General features: G+C 44.6%; 1 pseudogene; it reads right to left on the reverse strand.

Moving 5' to 3' along the window:
- Positions 1-14849: 14849 nt before the first annotated feature.
- On the reverse strand, positions 14850-18224 carry LOC140222279 (4-coumarate--CoA ligase-like 3; annotated as a pseudogene).
- Positions 18225-27168: the final 8944 nt, after the last annotated feature.

The raw sequence follows: 27168 nt of genomic DNA on the forward strand, positions 1-27168 counted from the left end.
GGTGTCATCTGAAGAATGTTTGTTTAAGCATGTTACTTATGTTGTCCCAAAGTAAATGAAGCTTTGTTTTTCGTGTTGTCTTGATGATGACTTATCCTCATGATAATGTGGAAACTTGAAATACGCTCTAAGCACATCCGAGAAAGTAGGCCAACATGTCTTGAGATTGACAAAGTCACCGTACACATCTCAACTGATACAATAATTTTTTATTTGACAGTATAATTAATATGCACCATTGTTTTTGAGCATGACATGTGAGTGTGGTGACTGGTAGTGCTATAGTGAGGCTCTTGCACCTGCATTTTCAGTGTGAGCTAACTACTCAAGAAAACTGTCATGGTTAAGTATGTTTAACCATGTCGGCCTTCCTAACAGCTAACTGGGGCTGGTACTTAAAATATAATCAGGAATCAGGGGATCAGATCTTCAAAGTAATAGAAGTACAAAAGGTCCAAAGTCCAAACTGCATACAGTTTACCTATTTTATTATTAGGTATCTACACTACAATCTACCTAAATGACGGCAAAGAGAGAGAGATCCTGAGGATGCAAACTTTAAATTTTCTTTGTTACAGGTGTCGAATACCTCTTGGATGGTTGATTAGCTTACCCAGCAAATTGAGCCCACTAGGGGCTAGGGCAAACCTAAGCAATAGCAGAAACTGGAAGTATATAGTACCTTTTCTTTTTCGTAAAAGTTAATAACAACCAGCTTGATGACTCCAGTGGTTTGTTAGCACAAAAGCTTAAGATAAAACAGACAGCACTTCAACATCGTTTAGTTGGCTGTGCCCGGCACACGCGCAATGGTTCCTTTTTTATGGGTTCTATTTTATTTTACATTGCTTTTAGCTTAGCTATTACTTTAATGGTCCTTTATGAAAGGCTGCGTGCAAAGTAAGGGAAATGTTGCTACATCACTAAAACGAGAAATTAACTGATGCTCCCATTTAGCATTTACTAATTATTTTTTTAAAAAAACATATTTAAATTGACCGCGATAAACTTTTTTTCTTTGCAGAAGCTAGAATTGACATAATTAAGGTCAGTCTCAGTTAGTTACCAAATTCTCAATCTTGATAATGAAACTGTAGTGCACCGGTCTAATGAAGGCGGTGGACATTTAGTGAAGGCCTAATATCCAAGAGACAAACTACTCCGGTTGCCCTTACTATCACAAAAGAAAAATGCACCACCGTAATTCCCTATTGTTTCTGCCTCATTATGTGTACCATCGTGAATGAAAATCGTCACGTTTTCAGGCATCAATGTCTTCGCCTAATACGCTAAAAGAAAAAAAAATATCATTGCCTGCAAATGGGTTGCTAGCCTGCTAAAAATGCCACACAGCCTAGATGGATAAACGCTTCCATTCTTGTGTCACATAGTCTGTCTATTTGGCAATGGTTATCACTATGTGCTGGCACTCACTCCATGTTCAATATATATGCTTCTCTTGTACTCCCTCCGTCCCAAATTGTAGATCGTTTTGACTTTTCTAGATGCATATTTTTTGTTATGCATCGAGATATAGTGTATATTTAGATGCATAATTGTATCTAGAAAAGATAAAATGACCTACAATTTGAAACGGAGGGAGTAAGTGTTATGCTTATCTGAATGGAAGGGCTAGGTTCCACATTCTTCTGACAGATCGAAACCTCATGATTCATATCTATATTCATTATATGCTTCCATTTTCGCTTTCCTCATTAAGATGGGCATGTGTCGCGGTAGTCATGAAGATTTGCAGTGTGCAGAAGTTTCACATAGGCAGAGAGCTTCGTTATTTTCCCTGAAAAAAAAGTGATTTATTGACAATATATAGTAATGAAAAGCAAATGCTACCCTGCATGATTATGTGTTTGTTGGTTTGAGGATTAGACAGCCTTAAATGAAACAATACATAATTGTGTCACATGATGTTGTCTTTGTTGATTAGATACTTAGGCAAATCATTTTTAAGCTGTAAAGTTCAGATAGTTTGGCAATTACTTAAGTGTCCTCCGTCATATTATCATATTGGAAATTCATCCGAGAAACTAAGGTGATGACACCGCAGCATCAGGCACATATCATTTCAATTTTTTAATTAGTAAAACGAAAAGGACATGCCAAAAAATCATCTAGGATCCTACTCATGATTCCACGAACCGAAACATTGTTAGTATTCTGAGGCCGCTCTTTTCTTCCTTTCGGTCAGATGAGACCACGGCTGAGGTAACTGATGAGCTTTTAGTGAACAAGAAGTTGGCAGCGTGCAGAAATATCTCTGATCTTGAGCACGAATGGTAAACTAGGGTCTTCAAATAAGCTGACGAACCGCAAAGCGCAGTTCTTGTCGGCCAAAAGATACAAAAGATATCTTTTTTCTCGGTTGCTAGCTCTACAAGATGGAGATGATTTTTTTTTCACCCGGATTGAGGCTACTTTGAATGATCTGTTTCCTATGTCTCTGATCATCTTTTCAGAGTCCAGACCAATAAAGCAAGGCACTTTATAAGTATGCCATAATTAACCAAATGAAGTTGCATAAATGATTAGCTTTGCTTGTTTGTGCTTATTTTGTGCTGCAAATTTATGGGATTTTTAAAATTTTATAGTTTTCAGCATCTTACATGAAGAGCGTCTTAGTAATAAGAAAAATGCTAGATAATAAGTGTCTGTGCTGCGATGATCTAATTTTGCAAGTGGTCTGTTTGTCAGCAGCCACCGTTGGTGTTCCTTTCATTCATCCTCATCCTCATCCTCTACTGAAAAAAAAAAGAATATTCTACGCATAATATGCAAGCTCAATAAACAAATTTATTACGGTTTGTACCTTATCTCACTTTGGAAAGATGACCAAACTTCATATCTTTTTTGAGGATAATCCAACTTGATATCTAACATGCAATGTGTCCTGAAAAGGCGAGCAAACAAAAGAGCAATTAAGTAACAACCAAGTATGGAAGGCGGACTGATCATTGATGTGACGCAAAGCATGCATAAATACTTATTGCCTAACTACGGCAGTTTGATTGCAACATATCTTGTTATATAATGCGATAGAAGTTCAGTTACCGGCTGCATACTAGCACAAGATATCTTGTCCATCGAATCGACAGCGTAGCAGTCTCGCGATCAGTGTATGATAATTCCTGTAAAGTTGATTTCTATAATGACAACTCAATCAAAAGAACCCCATGAGATCACCTGCGCCTCCACTCCTATCCTATGAACAAGATAACATATTAAAGGCCTTTAAGTACCATTTCACTGTATTCTTTATTTACAGAGGTTCAAACAATAATGAAACTTGAGTTGAGCACGGTTTGTGCCATACATCACCACTTCAGTTAGCCAACAAGTTATACCCATCACATCATCTAGTTTTTACAAGGATAAATTAGATAAAGAAACACTGTCAACTTTGAAGGATATTTTCATAGGACGGTGAAGGAGAGCGAAATTTTAAATATCTTGTCCCAAAGATGCATATTTTTTTACTTATCGAACGGTTATCCTATTGTACGAAGTTTTAAATATCTAGTTTTGATATTTTTTTACTACAAGCTGCAGGCATCCTGCAGTTTAGGAGTGCTGGAAAAAAGATTCATTATTGCCTTGCAAAACTTGGAGCATCTTTCCAAAGTTATGCCATCGTCCTTAGTCTATTGTCTAACCAATCCAATGCCCATACTGCCAGGTATTACAGGCACGTCTCCATCTATCAATTATACATGATTGTATAGTTAAAAAAAAAAGCTTATCAGGAATGCGGCATATAACGTGAGATTTACACAATTGCTCCAAAGAACTTTGGTATCCATCATATCAAGCAGTATAGTACACGAGAAAAATGGGTGCTGCAATTTAATTTGTTCAGTGTACTCGTAGAACCTGTGAGTAGGTTTCAACCAAACTTGCGCAACCTTTTGACAACCATGGCCAGGTTCAATGCTTTTCATCTCTGCTGATGTTGTGTTACATTATTGTACCGTTTGCGCTACTCTACTTGGGTGGCTGAAATGAGTATAGCAGTCTATCATTACCATTTTTGGATTGTATGGTTACCAATTGGGTTTCCCAATATATAGTAATGGATGATCTTTCCTGAAGTCTGATGCAATGCCTTCCATTTCATTTTCCTTCAGACATCAGTGGCAATAATGCTGATCGGATAGACACTTCAGAAACAATCAGTTTGACACTTCAGAAACAATCTTTCCTGCGGATATGCATATCCTCTCCACACACTATTGAAGCTAGCTCCTCTCTATCTCAGTTGTTCAGAAGTCAGGACAATGAACCGGAGCAAATATAATCGGTTAGTGACGATGTGGCACTCTCATGTGGGAAAGACCTTGATGAATTTTTCATCTCAATACCTAAAGCCTAAAAACCCACAGTTCAAAAGAATAAAGCCTAACTTCTTGGTAGCTTTTGGCAGTGGTTGCGAACGACAGCAAATCAGAAAACTGAATGATATCAGTACTTGACATTGAAAGAAAGCTCAGACCTCAGCATTTCTTTTCTGAAAGTGAGTAAAGTAATATCCTCCTAGGATACTTATCCTGTACCTTTGGGCTCCTTTTTCGCTTTTCCTGATTGGCACATACCAAAGATCGTAGCATTGTCATCTGAAGTAATTGCCGTTTACTGTGCGTTCTATTCACTCCAATTCTTAAAAAAAAATTGATGTTTCCTCTTACTCTGAGGTGATCAGGATTTTGAACAATGCTGCAAGCTCTTGCAAGAAAAAACCGAACACTAATGAAACAGTCTGATGAGGCTCACGAGTGCCAAGAAGCCAAACCTGAACATTCAAATCACTCGCACATGACGTTCCATGGCTTCAGAGTGACAAAAATTCAGATGAATCCATTCTAACCTAACAGTGCCTGTCTCATACGTGGATTATTTTGATAAGATTGATGCGGAAACCAAACTTCGATGGAACAGGGCGGCTGGTAAGCTGTCAGGCACATGCACAGCACAAGGCCCTGGGCGCGTCCATGCTTACCTCATATCATCTGAGCCGATCTTGTCTGGTTCTTCGCTTTTTCAAGCTGCAACTAGGCTTCTGGGTTTATCATGCACCTGACCAACGAAGCTACACATCTATGTGTTGCATTACGCTTTACTGCATATGTTTATATCAAGAAATGTTAATGTGTGGGAATGGACTTCATCAATCAGGTGCTGATCATTTTTATGAACAAGACTCTGGACTTCAGAGTGGTCATAATGTCCTCCGGATTTAACGGACCTTCAAAAGTTTGTGTCAGGTTCTGTTACACTGAGAGTAGCTTGGTTGTCAATATATTCAGATAAACTAATGAAATCATTATGATGCAGCTTCAGTTGAACAGGAACCTCTGGTTTTCATTTATTCATTCACCAAATCGATATAAACCGTTCATTTGGTGAATATTTGCCCTTTTCCACGCTCGAACCACAGGTGAGTTACATTGGGATAGAGTTGCTTACTACTTGCACACAGGCTAGCTAGCAAAGCGCGTTGTGATCATCATCAATCAAGCAAGTACATCAGATATCATTATAGTCACTACATGTTCTTCACAAGAAACTGCCAGTCAGGTTTCAAGTTGAACCAAGTTATAAAGGCATTAAAAGTAAGAAAACATCGTCAATTAAACAAGTGTCTGATTGAACAAGTGATCTTTTTTCTCCTCTTTCCTTGACAGATGAATGAATGATCTTTCTCGTCAACATGTGTAATCATGGACAGGTTTGAAGTTTCTTTGCAGACAGATAACAGAAATGCCACTGATGGCGGCAAGTGCAGCAGAAGATGATATGATAGTTTTCATAATCCAACTATTCGTGAATCCTCCAAGGGCTTCACATACAATGCATGATCGCATGCGTTGCCAATGAATGGCAGCATCATTAGGCTTGCTTGGCAGTTGGCACTGAGCGAATGAGATGATCAACACGAAGACGAAATGAGGTGTAATCCTTCCAATTCTTGTTTGTCTGATCGGGTTTTATCGACGAACGTAAAGGACGGTGCCTGAACAGCTTTGAAGTCTTTCTACCTTTTTTGCTCAAAATAACATCTTTTTGAAAACTTTTCTGAATTGATTTTTTTTCGAAAACTTGTATAACAATAACACAAGATACGAGAGTGGCTGCCCACGGTTCCTGTCATAATGAAAAATCAGAGATCAGTCAGGGCCCAAAGTCATAGTCCACTACCAACATAAATGTGGCCCAACTCATAGCCCAAACGGTCCTTCCTACAGTGAGTGTCCAGATTTGGTTCTTTACTTTCGGGTGTGAAACTGAGTTTAAATTTCAAATTAGAAAATAGAAAAGTGAAAAAAAAAACACCGTCACATTCTGACAGCCAATGTCTATGCCGTTCTGCAAAGGGAAATGCTTCGTGTATAATCCACCCGTACAACCAGACAAACTAAAATCACCTCAAACCATCATTCGATCTCCTAAATGTAACTTGTAACACAATTGTACCAATGACTCAATGAGTTGTATGAAGTTACAATTCCACATCTTCATCAGCTGCTTAATAACCACGCGTCAGCCCTGGTGTATGTTGTTTACTGTTTTGGCACAAAAATAGACCCTGTTGTATTCCTATTCAAATACATGAATCAAGGAAACATGCCAAGCATGTTTTGATTGTGTCCACAGCTACGTATGGTACAGTTTTGTGTTTGCTTTTTCTAGAATACACAGGAGAGCTGCGTATCATTCTATTAAGGAGAAGTAGTAGTTTTTACAATGCAGGCCGACCGAGCACTCGCACACGGTTTGTAGCAGAAGAGAACTTGTTACATAATGTACCAGGGGGGGGGGATATTGGAAAAATGCAGGTCAAGCAGAACTGGGAGAATGCCAACCGAAGGCCGCCAGGCACTTTGCCCCAGCTGCACACCAAAGAGTTGCTTCTTCAACTACCATCGTTGTTAGCTGCACAACCGTCTTCTCCGTTGTCCTGGTGAATACTCGATCATTTCATTCCTTCTATAGCTTCCAAGAGACCAACATGAAGATGGAATCGAGCCCCTTCTTCGTGACTGGATTGAGACCATGCCTCATCCGAAGCCAGAAGTCCACCAGCGACTCATTCGGGGCCGGCGTAATGCTCTGAAAACCTGCTATTTGCCCCACAGCGTACCATACCTGTCGGGTGTAGTTGCAATGTGCGAGCAGGTGCTCCGCAGTTTCGGCTTCCTGATTGCATAGAGCGCAGCCGTCATCATTTTGCAGCCCATGGCATTTGCGACGTGCAGCGGTCCACAAACGATCCCTGAGGGATAACCAGGTGAAGAACTTGACCTTCAATGGAGCCCAAGCGCGCCATAGTGCTCTGTACGTCGCGAACTTTGTCGATCCGAAGAAGCAGGCTTTGTATGCGGAGCGTGCTGAGTAGATTCCCGAACTTCCCCACCTCCACGACACCCTATCCTCAAGGCCATCATTCAGCTGGACGTCAGTTAGTGCGTGCCAGAGTTGGACATATTGCCCAAGTGCTTGGACTGTAGCTGGTCCGGCAATGTCTTTTATTCACAGCTTGCCATCCAGGGCGTCGGCCACGGTCCTCGTCCTTCGGATACCCGGCTTGATCATGCGGCACAGGTCAGGGGCAAGGATTGCAGGTGAGGATTGGCCCAGCCAATTGTCGATCCAAAACAAAGCAAGATGCCCGTCTCCCAGGTGGACTTGGATGGGTGTCTGAAAAATGCTAAGCAGTTTACTGTGTCGCTGAAAGTCAGTCTGCAAGTGTTTCCAAGGTCTTTGCGCATCTGTCCTCTGAAGCCACATCCATCTCAGGCGGAGAGCACGCAATTCGTAGGTCCGAAACTCCCAAACCGCCAAATTCAAATGGCCTGCAAGCAATTGGCCAGGCCACCATGCATTGCCCCCCTTTGGCTGTATGCTTTCCTGCCCAGAGGAATCCTTTTCTTCGTTTGTCTCTCTTCCAGTACCCAATCTGGTATCTTGAGGGAAATCAGACTGTGAGTGCAGATCGAAGACATTACTGATTTAACAACCGTCAATCGCCCTGCCTTGTTCATGAGTTGTGCTTTCCATGTTGGGATGCTGTTGGAAACCCTGTCGATCAGCGGCTGAAAGTGTGACTTCCTTAACCTTCCAACAGGAGGCAGGCCGAGATACTGAATCGGAAAAGAGGCAACATGTGCAGGAAGGATATGTCTGATCCTGTCAAACTGGGCATCGGTGCAGGAAATTGGCGCAATCATGCTCTTTTGAAAATTCGTTTGTAGGCCTGAGGCATTGCCGAAGAATTGGAGCACCTCCCTGATTGTGACGACATCTTGCACCTGTGGTGTTGCAAAGACCACCACGTCATCGGCGTACAAAGAGCAGTGATGGTGAATTCCCAGATCTGCAGGAGGTGCCAAAACTCCCTGCTGTGCCGCTTTCTTGATGAGTCGGTGCAAGACACCCTGCCTCTCTTTTTTTGACCTCTATGTATCAAACGTCTTAGATTCATACATTTGCAAAGCTTAATTTGAGGTCTGAGAAATGGATTGTTTGCCACACACCTTGGGTATGGACTTGCACATATTTGACCATTTAGACGAAACTCGCCCTCAGCATCTCAGCAGATTCGGATGGGAGAATACATCGAAGAAGTTGACTGGTGGAGCTCGATCTGCAGACCCACACTACTCCTTATCGCAGCTCCCGTGATCTGTTTCGTTCACTCCAGTATCTCATTACCAAGCATGGAGCTATTGATGCGAACATCATGTGTAGTCTTCAACGGTATCTCTTACTTTACATGGCCGGCAAACGTCCAACGATAGTGATAGATTGGCAGGTGCAGGAGAAGCTTTAATTTGCAACTACAAGGTGTTCGTTGGAGCAATGATTTTCATGCTGCGCCTTAAAGAGAGGGTCGGGCTATAAAACAACGCATGATGCCTGCATGGGCTTCCAATGGCAGCTTACTCGAGTGTCCGGGTTTGGCACACCAAACGAATGAGGCTCACGAGGGTGGGTGAGATGAAGTGATTATTTCTTTCTTCATCCCCATCCCATCCAGAAACCACTGTACAATGCAACATCTTAAACAGTCTGCACCTTGCGAATTCCGACCCTAATCGGCAGTCGGCCGCAGCATGTGACAGCACTTGAATTTGCTCATAAAAACCCTCAAATTCAGCGTGCACTCGGCGAAGGCAATGGCTAAAAATAAAAATGGAAATCGTGAGCATCGATTCTTCCAACCCAATTTTGTTTGGAGGGCGGCTGCACAACGGCGATGGGGTGCCGTGCGAGGAACAATTACGAAACCACCCTTATCTACAATAATTCTGCTAAGTTTGACGCCTCCGTGCGACTGGTTTCCATTGAACGCCGTAACAAATTATGAATAATTTGTGTCTAATTTGCATGTGAAGCTGTTTGGAATTGACCATGAGATGAGATGGTATAATGAGACTTGTTAGGAATTGACGAGGAGATGGCATAGCGAGACTGTGATTCTTCGATGCATTACCACACGATGATTCTTGTGTCAGCTCCATTGCTATGTTTGGCTCACTCCAGTGTCTCACTAACGCATGCATCTGTATGAGAGTGCTATTCCTGAATAGCCTGTATGATCTTGGGGACAAGTGCAGAGAGCATGCATGTCGATAGTTTTATATCCACGAAGTCCACCGGACTGTCCAAGGGTTGGCTTCACAACATTGATATGCGTTCTCATGCACTGGGAGCTTCAACCTTAGTGTTTAGGCACTGAGCGAGTGAGGCTCACAGATGTGAAATCAAGTGATTCTTTCTTCTGTCGGTTGTGCTGGCCGGAGCCTTGAAGGGCTGTGTGTCAAAGTCTAGCTAGTCAAGATTCACAAGTTAACATGTGAAACCAATCATGCATGCATACATGATGAAAAATGTAAAGTTTGTTTCTTTTCTTTTCTTTTTTCCTTTTGGTGATGAACAAGTGGCTTTCGGATATCTCTTGCGAAATCGATAGAGCAATAGTTTGTTTAATCTCTTGCTTTTGGGCCACATTTTATCTCATGCTTGCATAAGTTGAGAGTGCCAGACTCTGCTTTTGCATGAAGGTGAAAAAACAGAGCAGTTGTGTCCTTACCTCCAATCTTTGAATAGTGCTCCGACCATTATATGTTCAAAAAGAAAACAAAGGCTGCCCATGCATCAAGTTTTTCCAGCAACGACCTCACGAGGGTCGAAACAAAGAAGTGACTTTTTATTTCTTTCTTCATGGATTTGGTTTCAAAGAAATCTCTCGATGCCATTGGAATTCAATAAAAGCTTCTTTAGCTAAAAATATTTTGTTTCAATTGTCTGCGTGCGAAGATGAGCTAGTTTCATAAGACAACAGGTGAAAGTTGAAAACAAACATGAAAGCCGACAACCTCTTAATATAGCCAGACTGCATTAATAAAATTATTGAAGATATAGTTTGTGGCACAAACTGTGTGGAATAGTTTCTCTATTGGAGGGATTAGTTCGATTAATGTAGTCCGGCTATATAGTACATCCTTGACCAAAATCGTGAGTGCTTGGTTTCTAACCCGGCATTTTCCATTCTTCCTATACTCCGGCGTTTCAGCGGCAGAATTTTTCAGCAATTTTTTTGGAACTTGAACAAAATTTCTAACCCGCTGTCCAAACACAAGGATTTGGTGCAAGGTCCAAATAGTACAAACACCAAACCAAATAGTGGAAGCTGGGAAACAACATTTTGATTAAAAATTATATGAAACCTTATAAAAGATGCGGGTGTCACACGGTGACAAATGAAGATGCAGGACAAATTGAAAGTTATATGAAACCTAGCATGAACATAACAAAATTAAATCCAATACAATTTTTTTTAAGAAATAACATTTTAAATTATCCAAAAACTAATTCAGCATTCTACATACAAATATTGAAATACCACATGGTAATGTCATGAGTCTAAATATTACAAAAGCGATGGCAAATATCAAAATGCATAATTGGCCAAGTTGTTGTAACACCCTGTTGACGCCAGATTTTGACACGTATGGAATCGGTGTAAAAAAAGGGAAGGATTAGCCGATGCGATGAGTTGAAGAGTTCACGACTGGAAATTAGCCGATTGGTGCTACAGTTGAAGATCGGCCGATTGGCGCTGCAATGTTTTGGCGGATGGAGTTGGTAGAAATCGGCCGATTAAGAGGTTGGGGCAATTGGGCCAATATGGGCTTAAAGTGAATTGCGAAGAGAAAATAAAGGGGGATTAGCCCACAGGAGCGCAACGACCAACTCCGATACGAGTTGTACTTGTAAATATTCATTTTCGCTTAAAATTAGAGATAGAATCCTAGTCGGTTAAGAGGTTGGTTGTAACAGGCTATAAATAGCCGTCTTTAGAGATCTGTAAAAACAACATCAAATCAATACAACAACTTACTATTTCCTCGTACTTTACTTTCAAGTCGGCGTCTTCGCCAATACTTTTCTTCTTTCACGAGTTCGTGCGGATTGGCAGGGCTGCATCGACACGATCTCCGGCCGATTCTGTAAGTTCCATTTATCGAGTAATATCTAAGCTTTAACTTCGGGCGCATCGCTGTTGTTTCGTTTAGATTTATTCACCAGTTATCAATATTTACTAGAATTCTAGGTTTTGTTACCTGTTGTTCTAGTTTTATCACCAATTATCCAGCTTGAAATTAGAGCTCTCGGCTTATTTATCTTTGTCGCTTATTTATTGATTAGATCTGTTTCAAGTGTTGTTTCTGTAGCGTTGTCTAGTTTACTCTGGTAGTTTTCTTTACAAACGTTACCTAGTTGTCGGCTGTACCGTGGCCGATTTCCTTGTTATAGCAAATCGGCCAATTCGCTGATAAGCTTCCTCGAGATCGGAACCTCAGCCGATCGCAGCCTCTGGGATTTGACACGTTTCCTTCCTTGCCAATCAACTGGTCAGATTGGCTGGCACGCCGCGCGAACCGCACCAGGGCGATTACCCGAACAGGAGTTAAGCAGACTCTCCCGGGTCGTGTGTCCGATGCTAAGATTCAATCGGCTGATCTTTAGCGCCAACACACCCCATCCTCCAAAGCCGCACCGCCCAGCCCTTTTAAGGGGTGGGCACACGTATACATGGCATCCTGCTTACACTTTCGTTCTCACTTCGTGTAAAAGGTTTAATCCAAAGGTGCTATGGCTAGTGGATAAAGGCTTATAAGTTGGCTCTACTCTTGCTCAATTAGCAATGTGGTATTAAACATGTGCACCTGCGCTCATGGGTCACTACTGGGCCATCCAAATTTTGGGCCGGATGTCACAGTTGCAAAAATCTATTTTTAGCGCAAAATATTATATGAAAAATGTTGGACTAGGTTTCAGAAAAAAAATCAAATAAAAAATTATAGTGGTTTTCTAATAGAAATTTTCTTGTTGCGATCCTATAAATCCGTTCATCGATTGAAAGAGACACGATGATCGAGTCTCAAGCTAAACAAAAGGTCCGCTTTGTGTGAGCAATTTACGTGCAAACTCTGTATCCTGTCTCCACAAGCCTGTAGTCCTCGTGCGAGCAGGTAAACCCAGCCAGTAGGAGTTTTGAGAAAATATTCAATAAATCTATTCAAATGAGGAAAGTTAGGAAATGATTAATCAAAATTAGTAGAAAAAACGGGAAAAGTAAATGTTGAACTTTTTCCCATACCGTTGAATTAGTTAAATAAACTTTTGAATTAGTTTTTGTAATGTTGGATCAACATAATCATAAATATAGTGGATTTATAACAAGAGTTAGAGGAAAACGAGAGAACAAGCAAAAAGATAAAAAATGAAACATGGCTCCACACACTTGGGCGACCTCCGTTCTCTCAAATTATTGCTCTACTCCCTCCGTTCCAAATTGTAGTCATTTTAGCATTTCTAGGTGCATAGCAAATATTATGCACCTAGATATAATCTATGTCTAGATGCATAATAATATCTATGAACCTAGAAAAAAAGCTAAAACGACTTACAATTTGGGACGGAGGAAGTACAGAACAGCTCTTGGACAAGAGCTAGCTGTATAATAATCTCTCTTCACTCTCTCTCGACACATAGTAAAATTAATGATGACATATACATATACTGGCTAAGATCTTTGGGTTGATGTGGCACTTATTATTGTAGAAAAGCTTTTAGTCTGCCGGCCAAATATGCAAGTACTGCAAAGCTGCCTATATGTGATCATATATTTCAAAACGTGGACCATTGGAGAACACGGCTTTTCTGTCTTCAGCCACCATCTGTCACTATTAGAACATGTGGTTAGATGGAAATCTTTTTAGAGACAAATGTGTGCACTTGACACGAAGATGCACAACACGACGCTGATGGTAGGCATGCCAAGCGAAACACTAGTAGTGCGGACACTGATCCCATAGTTTTAATTTCTTTTTATTGCAAAACACAGTACAAATGTAGGCGCATATAAGCATACTGTGTTTTGCAAATAAAATATTAAAATATGGTATCAGTGTCCGCACTATTATTTTTTTACCAAATAATGGACTTAAACGTGGTGATCTTTTTTTAGTTTTCTCCCTAATTTGAACTAAACTTAATTAATGAATTCTCAAAATGGCCAACAAAATAAGCCTCCACAATAAATCATGTGTGCACACATTTTGATAAATTACCAGCCATTGCTATTACACTAAAAAAGTTAGCTAACCCGAAATATTCCTATATTTGTTTATCTGTTACCCACGCCATTATTTAGGATAACGAACAAAATTGCATTAATGTATTGCGCCATGTATATGCATTTAAGAGTTCATATAAAGTATCAATTTGTAAAGTAAAATATTGTCAAAATAGAAGCATGTTTAGATGTGGTATGTGTAGAAAATATAAGCAGTGGAAAAAGTCAGGTGATAAGAACCAATGCAATAGAATGGCCGATCCATTCAATAGGTGGGGTAGGGGGAGGGGGGACTTTACCTAGAACTAATAAGAGCGTCTCTAATGGTTATAGTTACCATAAGGATATACATGCCACATGTAGATTATATTAGAGCTAGCTTCTACAATGATTTATCTATATGGTATCTCTTATTGTTATGAATGTTAGATGAAAGAGTTCTAGAAGAATCTGATGTGCGTATCTTGCCTTGTGTAACAAATCGTGTATACAGAGAACAGTCCAGACCTTTAGGAACTCATTGAGAATAGATTGGCATGTAATTATAGGCTACCAAATATAGCTCCTTGAGTTACGGACTGTGATCTGTGTACACCTATTTGTATGCCACGGTTGTGGCTTTTCCAACTATCAATTGATTCAACACGCATCCGCCTGGTACCCAAGATAGGGGCCGGCGTTCCTCCACCTGCCCTCTGATTCATCTGACAATGAATACTTGCATATGCACAAGGGATTATTGCTCCATTTTCTATTACTGTCTCCGTTTCAAATTGTAGGTCGTTTTGGCTTTTCTAGGTTCATAGAAATTATTATGCATCTAGACATACATTATGCCTAAGTACATAGCAAAAACTATGCACATGGAAAAGTCAAAACGACTTACAATTTGGAACGGAGGGAGTACTATAGAACAACTCTTAGACAAGAGCTAGCTGTATATAATCTCTCTTCTCTCTCCCTCCCTCCATCTCCCTCTCTCTCTCCACATAGTACAATTGATGATGACATATACAGGTATACTAGCTAAAATCTTTGGATGACGTGGCTCTTATTATTGTAGAAATGCTTTTACCGCAAAGCTAGCATGTGATCATATATATTTCAAAACGTGGACCATTATATTGGAGGACCACTTTTTCTGTCTTCCACCATCTGTCACTATTAGAAGATGTGATGGGTTTCAGATGTTTTTTGTTCTCTTAATCTGAGTTATGGTTCATTCCAGTTATTGTTTGCAGCTGTTGCCGCCTGTTAAAGGTTTGCAGAGCCTCGTTGCGTGCTGCTGCAAATGGTTTTGTTTCAACTGAGTTAACGAATGAACTGGGTTGCCAATGCTAGGGCTGGTGGAGTCAGCGAACACAGACCTGAACGAAATCAACGTGGGGAAAAGCCTCCACGAATTCGTTGATCAGCTTGCGGCTGGCCGGGGCGGCGCCGCTCGATACCTGCACCAAGGACTCCAATCCCAACTACGCCGCCGCAGGAGAACCCGCGGCCTTGCCCGCCGCCGCCACCAGCGCCGCCATGATGGGCGGCACGAGCGGGAAGTGCGTGACCCCGTACCTGCGGATGGTCTTCACGGCCTCGCCGGCGTCGAACCTCCTCATGACGACCACCGTGGAGCCGGGCGGCAGGCCCAGAAGCCCCACGGCGAAGAGCGCGAGGCCGTAGACGTGGAACATCGGCAGCGCCGCCAGGTAGACGTCGCCGCCGCCGGCGTGCGGGGACCGGGAGGTCTCGAAGCGCACGAACAGCTACGCCGTGGCGATGAGGTTGCGGTGCGTGAGCACGGCGCCCTTGCTCCGCCCGCCCGTGCCGGACGAGTAGAGGATGGCGGCCGCGTCGTCCTGCCCCACCGCCGCCGTAATCGGCAAGCAGCTCGTGGAAAGGCGCGAGCTCGGGGGGCGTCGTCGTTTCCAAGATGGAAATTTTCCGGCACGAGGACGACCGGGACGCGCAAAGGCGGGAGCTTTCCCGCGCTGTCGACGCCGGGCGCGGCGAGGACGAGGGCGGGGCGGGTGTCGCGCACCGGCTCGGCGATCTCGGCAGCGGCGCTGGAAGGGTTCATGGTGGTGGTGACGGCGCCGGCGGCGAGGACGGCGAGGATGTTGGAACTAGCTCTAAGATCACTCACGCTCACGCACAGACGCAAGGAGGAGATGAACAGTACTTTCCGGCGACGAACGCCGTAGCCGCCTAACGGCCTGTATCTTGGCCTACTATTCAACTCAAAATGGACTCGAACCAACTGACACACAAGGATTACATAGCCATTTAAAGGCCCCTCGGCGAACACGGCGCGCGCACGTACGCACTCCCGTGGCGACCCGGCCTTCTCGGCATTCTGAGCCACAAAACTCCTCCGCGAGAACCGGTCTTCAGCTTCGCTCACAAGCCAAGTTGCGTTCCCCTCCGCTACTGACACCACAGCCAACGGCTTGACCATCCCTGCAACTGCAACTCCTACAGAACTACCAGCATGCGCTGCATGCCATGCTGGACTCAACTCCGGACGCAAACGCGAGCACGCACACGCGCGCCATCCAGCTGAACCTACTACGATACCTAGAACGTGGCCACACCGCCGTCCTGGCCTGACACGAACTCGACACTGGACGCGAACACGAGCACCAACTCGTGCCCCCAAACAAGCATGACGCACACACGCCATGACCGAACACACACATAAGTGCTAAGTCAAGATTAGTGCTAACAATTTCCCCCCTAATCTTGACTTGCTTATTCTACTTTCTAGACATACTTCAAAGTAATGTTGGTTCATTATCCGCCGTCGCAAGGAGCGCTTCTTCCTTCTTTGGCTTGGGACATTCCCTGGCAAAATGTCCACGGACGCCGCAATTGTAGCATTTATCTTTCTTTCCTGGAGACTTGAGCTTCTCCCAAGCCTGCCACTCGGCCGCCGTGAGCAGGAACTGACCATGAACGGTCTCGCTAGCTTGAGTGCGCCGTCGAGAACGCTCGTCAAAGGCCTTCAACCTCCCAAGCGCCTCCTCAAACGGCATCTTCTCCACGTCACAAAACTGCTCGATCCCCACAATGATAGGGTAGAGCCGATCTGGGATGGTGTCGAGGAGCTTCTTAACCATGGCGGAGTCGTCGAGTGTTGCGCCAAGGTTGACGTACTTCGCCGCCATGCCACTAATTTTGCCGGCGTAGTCATCCAATGGCTCCCCCTCCTTCATGCGCAGCAAGTCGAATTCGCCTTTCAAGGTTGAAAGACGAGCGGCCTTGATGCGGTCGGCTCCGACAAACCTCGTCTTGAGGCTGTCCCAAAGCTCTTTCGCTGTCTTCTTTTGTGACACCTGCAAGAGAATGTCCTCCGGTAGCGCTTGAAGAAGTTGTGCCCTCGCCGTCTTGTCCTTCCATGCGTCCGCCACCTCGCCTTTCGCCGGATTCACGGCCTCCCAAAGGCCCTGAGCATCAAGGATGGCCTCCACCTTGATCGCCCACGCGGTGTAGTTCGTCGATGAGAGCAGCGGGTACGCGAGCGAGACACCGCTACTTCCCCCGGTAGTGTGCGGAACCATCGCCATGGAGTCGAGGTAGTAGCGCAGGATCTTGGGCACACACAACTCTAATACCAATTGTTGGAACTAGCTCTAAGATCACTCACGCTCACGCACAGACGCAAGGAGGAAGATGAACAGTAGTTTCCGGCGACGAACGCCACAGCCGCCGAATGACCTGTATCTTGGCCTGCTATTCAACTCAAAATGGACTCGAACCAACTGACACACAAGGATTACATAGCCATTTAAAGGCCCCTCGGCGAACACGGTGCGCACGTACGCACTCCCCTGGCGACCCGGTCTTCTCTGCACTCTGAGCCACAAAACTCCTCCGTGAGAACCGGTCTTCAGCTTCGCTCACAAGCCAAGTTGCGTTCCCCTCCGCTACTGATGCCACGGCCAACGGCTTGACCATCCCTGCAACTGCAACTCCTGCAGAACTACCAGCATGCGCCGCACGCCATGCTGGACTCGACTCCGGACGCAAACGCGAGCACACACATGCGCGCCATCTAGCTGAACCTACTACGATACCTAGAACGTGGCCACACCGCCGTCCTGGCCTGACACGAACTCGACACTGGACGCGAACACGAGCACCAACTCGTGCCCCCAAACAAGCATGACGCACACACGCCATGACCGAACACACACATAAGTGCTAAGTCAAGATTAGTGCTAATAGAGGAAGGCCACCGGGAAGGCGACGGAGTTGGGGAGGAGGAGGAGCACCACGTCCCCCTTGCGGAGGCGGTGGCGGCGGCGGAGGCCGGCGGCAAGCGAGGAGACGAGGCGGTGGAGGTCGGCGTGGGAGGTGGCGGCGTCGACAAGGCACGGCGGGTCGTGGCGGGTGGTAATGGTGCTGCCGGGGACGGGGAGACTGGCGGTGGTGAAGAGGTGCGGGACTAGGGAGAGTGAGGGGTTGGCGGGGAGGGCCATGGAGGGTGCGTGCTGGAGTACACGCCGGTGGCGCCTGAGTAGAATGTGTTGGCGGTGGCATCGCCGTTGCAATTGGTGGTGTAGGCCGGCCGCGCCATTGTCCTGCTTGGTTGCTCGCGCTGCGGCCATTTCTGTTTAGTAACCACTGCACGTGTGTAACTCTAAATTACCAACGTGTTGCATGTGGTCATGTGGATATATATGGCACGTCTATTTGGCACGCTGCATGCTAAATATTATTTAGCGCCCTCGGCGGCGCTACACCGGAGCTTGGCGTGCACTCCGTGACCGTAAAAAAAGTGATCTAAGGCCAGCTTCAGTGGAAGCTTCATTAAAAGTTTCATGAGCATTAAATTTTATATCACATCAGCAATTTTGCTGACTTGGCAGGATCTTTATGAAGAGAGAGAAGAGGGAGTTTCATCATATATATAAGAATTTAATCCCCATAAAACTCAACCGGTACAGTTACCTAGTTTATAATCTTAGTAATCGTAATGAAACTGTCCACTGCCCATAAAATCAATTCAGGATGAAGCCACCACCGGAGACGGAGCCGCGTGGTTTTCTGCTATCGCCGCCCCAGTTGGATTTCTCGTCTGCACCTTGTTTGTCCTTATGTTATTTTTTTTTCTGCGTTGCCAATATCTACCAGCAAGGAATTGTATAGGACGATAAGATTTCTTGCGTGAAGGAGCAGGCTGGGTAGGCTTCGCGGGGCTGCCATGCATGAGCCGTCGTCCTCGCGTCCTCCTGCATGCACGAGCTGCCATATAGGGCGATGAAGGATTGAATTTTTATACATTGGGTCAAGCAGTAATTTTGTAGAAACAAAGGAATAATTGTTTGGTAGATCAAGGAGTAATTAGTCATGGAAACAAGGAGTAATTTTTTCGTTATAAAGAAGTAATTTGTATGGTCAATTCCCAATATTCATGCGTGTTTGGGAGGGGGCGAGAGGGAGACTCGCATGCACTACGGGAAAGATAAAAATTGCCGAGTGTTTTTTCTTTGCCGAGTGTTTTTTTTCGAACACTCGGTAAACAGGCTCTTTGCCGAGTACCAAGCTAAAAACACTCGGTAAAGAAAAACACTCGGCAAATCGGGACTTTGCCGAGTGTTACAAAAAATACACTCGGAAACCCCCATCTTTGCCGAGTGTCAAAAAAAACACTCGGCAAAGAGGAGGCTTTGCCGAGTGTCAAAAAAGACACTCGGCAAAGAGGGGGGTTTGCCGAGGTTTGCCGAGTGTCTTTTTTGACACTCGGCACAAAAATAATTTTTTTTCCTCTTTTCACCTTGAAATTTTTTCTACTTCCCACATACAACATGTGGTACTCCATGTTAAAATTTGGTATATTTTTGGATTTATTTGCTATATTTATTTAATTAATTGCATTTCAAGGAAATTTTTGGTATAAGTCAAATTTGAACTGCAAGTGATTCAAATTATGGAACAAAATGAGTAGAAAAATGATATTCATGTTATTTGGCCCAATTTGAGACCTGACCCGTGAAATAAAAAAGAAATTTCGAACATCTTGTTCAGGAAACACGACCATGAACGTGTGGCGGTAGTATTTTTAAATTGTAAAAAAAAACAAGCAAAGTCTGAAAATTATGAGATTTGTAATGATGTGATGATATAATACGTGGAGGCTGTGGAAAAAAAATTGAGAAGGTTTTGCACATTTCATCATGTACGATGATTACAAACCGAAGCATCTCAGAAGAAGAATAGTAACTTTGAGAAGGATTCGATAAAATTTAGAGTCGAAGTGACGGTCGAGTTCGGTTTGACTACAAAACTTTTTGTATAGTCAGTAGAGAACATATCTTGTTTCGTGTGAAAATTTGGTATTTTTTTGAAACTGTTGGATATTTTTTTAATTTGTTTTAAAAAAACTTTGCCGAGTGTCCTAGGGTAGACACTCGGCAAAGAAACCCTTTACTGAATGTCCACCTAGGACACTCGGCGACCTTTTTTTCCCGTACCGGCCGGGGCCCGCCTCCTCTCACCGCCCCCCCTCAAGATACCCCCGGGGCCCATCCCACAACCACCCCCCCCCCCCGCGCCTCCCTCACGCCACCCCGCCCCCCCCATGCGTCTCCCCCTCACACCACCCCCCTCCTCCCCCTGGCCTCCCCTCACGCCACCCCCCTCCTCCTCCCCTAGCTCCCTCCCCCAGCGGCCCTCCCTCCCCCGGCGGTCGCTCCCTCCCCCGGCGGCCACTCCCTCCCTTTCTCTCCGGCGCCTCTCCCCTGGCACCTCTCCCCTCCAGATCCGGCGGCGGCTCCTCCCCTCGCGGCCGGATCCGGCGGCGGCCGCTCCCTCCCCCGGCGGCCACTCCCTCCCCTTCTCTCCGGCACCTCTCCCCTCCAGATCCGGCGGCGGCTCCTCCCCTCGCGGCCGGATCCCCTCCCCTCGCGGCCGGATCCGGCGGCGGCCGCTCCCTCCCCCGGCGGCCACTCCCTCCCCTTCTCTCCGGCGCCTCTCCCCCGGCACCTCTCCCCTCCAGATCCGGCGGCAGCTCCTCCCCTCCCGGCCGGATCCCCTCCCCTCGCGGCCGGATCTGGCGGCGGCCCTCCCTCCCCCGGCGGCCACTCCCTCCCCCCTTCTCTCCGGCGCCTCTCCCCCGGCACCTCTACCCTCCAGATTCGGCGGCGGCTCCTCCCCTCCCGGCCGGATCCCCTCCCCTCGCGGCCGGATCCGGCGGCGGCCGCTCGCCCCTCCCCTTCAACTCGGCGGCAGGTGGCGTGGCGGCGGGTGGCCCCCTTCCCTTCTCCTTGGCGGGTGGCAGTGGGTGGCCAGGCGTCCCCTCCCCTTCTCCCCGGAGACGCGCAGCCCGCCCCTCCCCTTCTCCCCGGTGGATGTGGCGGCGTGGTGGGCGGCGGCCGTGGCGAGGCGGCGTGGTGGCGGGTGGCAGTTGTGGCGGTGGTGGAGGCCGGTGGGTGACGACTGTGGCGAGGTGGCGTGGTGGGCGGCGGCTGTGGCGAGGTGGCGTGGTGGGCGGCGGCTGTGGCGAGGTGGCGGTGGTGGAGGCCGGTGGTGGTGGCCGGCAGTGGTGCCGGTGGTGGTGGCGGCCGACGTTTTTGTTTTTTTATTTTTTTCGAAAAATATGTTTGCCGAGTGTTTTTTGTCACTCGGCGAAAGCTTCGCCGAGTGCCCGACATAAAACACTCGGCAAAGTTAACTTTGCCGACTCAAAGTTTGCCGTGTGTCGTTTGCCGAGTGTTACACTCGGCAAACGTTTCGCCGAGTGTTTTTGGACCTTCGCCGAGTGCCCCAGGCACTCGGCGAACTTTCTGTTTCCGGTAGTGACGTGCGATTGAGAGAGGAAGAGAGAGACGGGGAGAACCTGCATGTAAAATTAAAGCGTGATTCCAGGATATGCCGTTAAGGAATTAATCCTTAATTTGCATGATAAAGAAATCAAAACAGCAGCAAAAAAGAAGGCGACTTTTACTGGCCTAGTTGTTGCCCGGATGAGTTGACCAGTATACACTTCTCTCGCTGACGATCTATGAACCTGGACGCACAATTGTAGTATATGCAAGGCAATACATCTCTGTGGCGTGCAGCACGGCACAGGTGTTGCCGTGTTGCCAAGAGCTATATTATTCCTTGGCGGATGAAAATTACTACTGCCTGACCTGAAAGGCCTATTCTCATCTACCACTTGCACAGACTTGATGGAACAGCAAACAAGTGAAGCTGAACAAAGGAGTGCACTAGATATCATAACACTAGGAATTGTTCGATGTAGGTAGTTGAATCAATTGCTGATAGGAGCATTTTTCGTTTATATTAGAAGTAACTAGTTGCACATGGACATTAGAATCTTGATACAATTTTACTTACATGCCCACGAAGCAGTCCTTTTACTTCTGGGCATATATCACGTTGTAGTTTCCATTTGGTTACATTATTTTACTTATTTTGTTTATGACATGCATGAATTACTCCTTTGCTCCGGCAAGCACTTCTGACCGTAAAATCCCGTCAGATTGGTGCTGCAACTGTAAAAATCCATACATGGTTGTTTGGGATATGGGTCTTTGGGAGCAAAAGCGCGGACATATTACTTCTTTGGTCTCTAGATTATGGAAAATTACTCTGTTTGTATGTATAAACACTAACAAAGTTATTCCTTTGGGTTCTAAAGATTATTCCTTGTGTATATGGAAAATTATTCCAGTTGCTTATGTAAACACAATTGTGACAAAATTATTACTTGTTCTGTAAGATTACTCACTCTCTGGTTTGGCATCATTATTGTTCAAAGAAGTAATTTTCAAACATAAAGAAGTAATTTTAAAAATTTAGAGCAGTATTTTTAAGATGACATGACAGTAATAATCTTTTAAACTTCACAACTGTCTCACCTGAACATCTTGTACAAAACATACGTGAAGATCAGCAATAGGAAGCATCGTCTACCCAATCATGTTTGGGTTCCATCAGACCACCAGTGCAGATCAACCGAATTAATCAGCCATTTTTTGTGTTTTTTACAAATGAAAAAAGAGTGCGTTTGCCATAACAGTTGGGCTACTTGAAGTAAAGAAAAATCATCATCCAACACACCGAGAGCAGCCCCACGATGACCACAATCTGCAGATGAGCACGGCATCCATGACGACATCCACATGTCACATGAAATCGCGCAACATGCTAAGAAGTGGAGCGAAACTAATCCATCACGAGACGGGTCGACAGCGGCTGGCGAGGAACTGGAGACTTCCTGCTCGCTTGCAGCACTCAAGCTCCTGATCAATATATGAAATCAGCATATGTTGCGCTTGATCTAATAAAAATTGGGTCTAAACCAAATTATAACATCAGCAATTATTGGGCTCGGTTCAAGAAGAATTGGACCTAAATCAATCTATGATGATAGCAATTATTGAGCTCAGTACAACAAGTTGGGCCTAAATCAATCTATGACGACAGTAATTATTGGGCTCGGTCCAACAAGAACTAGGCCTAATTCAATCTATTACGAAATAGTTCGTCACAACCGTCATGCCACATTAGACTGTGGTCCGACGTGGCATGCTACGTAGGAGCCGGTTTATGACGACATGTGGGACAAATTTTCATTCATCATTATCTTAGTGACACATAGAAATAAGGAACGTCACTAGTCGCGGTTTATGACGCTCGACTAATGACGAAGGATTTTCGTCACTTCCGCATCATAAATTATGGTTTATGACGCAAAATACACGTTTATGATACTTTTTGTTCATCACTGGTCGAAAGATTTCTTGTAGTGTACCTTGGCGACATGGGAAACACGACTTGTGAGTAAAGATGTACAACTTCTACATAGTGTAAAATTGATAAATCAGCCGTGCTCACGGTCAAGAGCGGTCTAGACCCTCACATGATAATTGAACTTGAAGATGGATTTAAATCATGTTTTATGTTATGGTTATATTTCAGCCCTATGCTTATGGCCTTTCTTTATGTTAACGTGGGTGGTATATAATTATACCTTAGTAATCAGGTGCTAATAAAATTTGACCAACTAAAAATGCTTAATGCAATCAACTAGTAAGCCTTTCCTTGTTTAAACCTTGCATTCATATTTTTTCCACACTTGCTGAGTATGACATGTGCTCACCCTTGGTATAACCAATATTGCTCAGAAGAAGAAGAAGCTGCTATTAAGTTGTTGTGAAGATGGTGTTGAGTTCTACGCGTACGCAACCCCCGGTCAATTGCGTGTGAAGTTTGAAGCCTTCGTTTCCAGAATTAAGCTGTAAATCTCTGATATACTCTTTTTATCTTTCTTTACATGATAATGGTTCTGTTATTCACTTACGATGTCACTAAATGTATGGAACTAGATCCTGACATATAGGTATTACTTGGTTTTGTTTAAAACCGGTTGTGACAGATGCAAAACGGAACAAAGGAACTAAAAATTCAAACAGCCATTGGGTGTCGCGGTGGCGGGTGGAGCCAGCTCAGCTGGCCCCGGGAAGCGCATTTCGGTACATGGCTTCATCTCCTCTCTCCGGTGGGCCATCAACGTCACTGCAGCTACTTCTTACAAGTTACAACTGCATCATCTTCACTAGTTGAGGGCTCTCCATACTAGCCTGTAGGCTAGAGTCATCTTGGTCGAATCACGGATTCACTTACATCGGCTGTCCATAATCTTCCTCGGATGGACCCTATGGATTTTGGGCGTGTGTGCCAATCGGCTCGCTAGTGACATTATCATCATATTGGGTGGCACCTATAAATAAGGTCGTTGGTTGTGGTGTTCATTTGGCCGTTTTACGGTTGAACTAAGACCAGGAAGCATGGCGGCACCAGCTCGGAAAGAGGGGGCAACAACACTCAGAGGACTTTGATTCGGTGGTGCTCTTCTAGTACCGGTTCTTCGAATCTGGGACGAAATCCCTAGGAATAGGCTTAATTTGTTGGACCCGGCAATGGCAATAGTTGCTTCCTTGTTGAAACCTATGGTCTGATCTTCACTGGTTTGGATCATGGCAACGGCGGCATATATGTATGTCGTTCCCTTCTTGGAAAGGCATTGCTTTGGGAGCACCTATTTTACGTTCAAGTGATGCTACGGTGGAACATGAGGTTAAAGATAGCTGGCATATTGTAACTCGCCAAGGCATGATGTCGGCTGTCATGTTGCTCTTTACTTTTACTTTTTATTTACAATAATTTTAGGCTGTGTGCATCCTACCTATGCAGAGATCAGGAGTAGTCTTAGTTTAATTGTACCATGTTGATGTAACTTTCTGAGATCAATAAAGGTTTATTTATCGAAAAATCTTTCCACATTGTCCGAATGCTCCAGCTCACTATAATAATTATTTTCATGAAAAAATGGCCCTGCCAGTTCCTTATTGCTGAAATTTTCTCCTCACATCAACATCTTCTGTTCCGCAACAAAGCTCACGCCTGGATCCATGGAGTGATGCCTTGGCAGGCGAGCTCTATAGCCGTGGCAACCATAGTGTCACCACCAGCTTGCCGTGGCCTTTCTGAAGCTGGCCTCGCCGGCTCGCCGCAGAAGAGGACACGTCGAGTGCCATCACGGGAGCCATCAAACATCCATCAGGTACCATCATTAGACGATGGCAGCCCGCACTCTAACTCGCAACAGCCACTAGTGCGGCGTACCTGTATCTACTTTTGCTTATCTTTTGTTTCTGTTGACAAATTCAGTTCAACCTATGTACAACTCTCTGATAGCTCATTTGTACCAACATTCAAATAGCTGATCGTCATCTAAAGCTACAGGCCACTACTATTTTGAACAAAATCTAGAGAGCATGATGTGCGGGGTCCACATGTCAGTAGTTTTTTTTTGCTAAAATATGTTTAAAATGAATCTTGTTTTGTGGATAAAATCATAATAAATATTATGGTGCAAACAGTTTACAAATCGGATATACGGTGTAACCATGAAGTATTAGTTACTTTGTAACTATATCATCAAGTCCAGCTAGGATTATATTCTCTCTTTTTCTTTCCTTCTTCTTTTCTCTTTTTCCTTCTCTCCACACGCATCACCTTCTTATACTACTCCTAAGTCCTACCCAATCCTTTTTGTTTTCTTTTAGGGCTATTGTGTTTTTACCCCTATTCTAAAGTATAATTGTGATTTTACCCTCACTTTTCTCCAATTTGTGATTTTACCCCTACTTTTTAAAAATGACTAAGTTTTCTATTTTCTCTCTCTCTCTCCACACTCATCCTACCTTCTCTACTCCAGCCACTCTGGTCCTTTCCTTTACTATAGGATTTCTGAAAAAAAAAAGTTTCTAGAATCCTTTTAGAAGTTCACCACAAAACTTATTAAAAAATTCTATAGAAAATTTGTGTAGAAGTTGTATTAAGAGTTTTTCTAGAAAACTTGTGTAGAGGTTGAAGTACTATTACGAACGAAGCACTCCAATACTTCCTTGCTTACCCGGGAAAAGGCACTGCTAGCATTACAAAGATTTGCTTGCCAATGGTTAGGAGAAAGAAGTTGACCATTTAAAGGTCTTGAGCTTGTTTCTGCTTTAAAAACCAATAAAATGCCTTGCCTTCAGCTATCGCTGTTGCCAAAGAAAAGGTGCGTGTCTAAACTACCTCAATCGGAATATGCATGAGCTTCTTGTTCAGAGAAAGGAAAAGTAGGCAGTCTAATTACTAAGTCTAATCACCTTAATCCCTAAAGGAAACTCATGCTTCATTTAGTTCGCTCAAATATTTTATATGTGCACCACAACAACTCCATTTGGTTCGCTCCAGTATCTTATATGTGCACCACAACAGCGATCATCCATGGCCATTAGTAGTGTTCTCGCTAAGGTACTTCGTTCAATACCCACAAAACATCACATTACCTAGTAGTAGTAACATATGGCTGTCTAAACAGCACTTAATCAAGGGTGCATGCACGTTTTTTGAGAGACACCAATGCAAGCGAGGTGAGATGGAGGGATCCTATTTTTTCTCCCATTTGCCCGGTTCTGCTGTGTGTTGTCATATTTGCATACATGTGAAACCAAACACGCGTAATAAAAAAATTATTTTGCTTGTGATGGAAAATGAAAGAGGAGGACCCCAAAGAGAATACAAATGATTCAATTTCTTCGAACTCCTGCTCACAACAACGAGCTATAACTACTACTGTGTAGGTCGTTCCATCTGCAGTGAACGAGTAATAAAAGTTTGCTTTTACTAACGCGCTACTTCTTTCCACCCAACAGACTGCATTGTGCATTCTGGCGTAGCGGTGCATCAGACTACTGTGTAGAAATGTTCATAGGTTGATGGTCATATTGGCTTGCTCCAATGTCTCACCACAGCAGTGTCCGGTTGTGATCGTGAGATGGGTTTCGCTGAATGACATACCCGGCGGCAGGTAAGATGAATCCGATTTATAGCCTCGCAGGTATCAATGCAAGCATGCCTTTTGCACGGGCCGGGACGGCTCTGATTCGGCACCGATCGTATGAGGGCAGCTGCTGCCTCATCAGTGCTGTCACGAAGAAGACGAGAGACAAGGTGGTTTG

The sequence above is a fragment of the Setaria viridis genome, chromosome 3, assembly GCF_005286985.2.
Source record: "Setaria viridis chromosome 3, Setaria_viridis_v4.0, whole genome shotgun sequence".
In the NCBI taxonomy this organism is placed as follows: domain Eukaryota; kingdom Viridiplantae; phylum Streptophyta; class Magnoliopsida; order Poales; family Poaceae; genus Setaria; species Setaria viridis.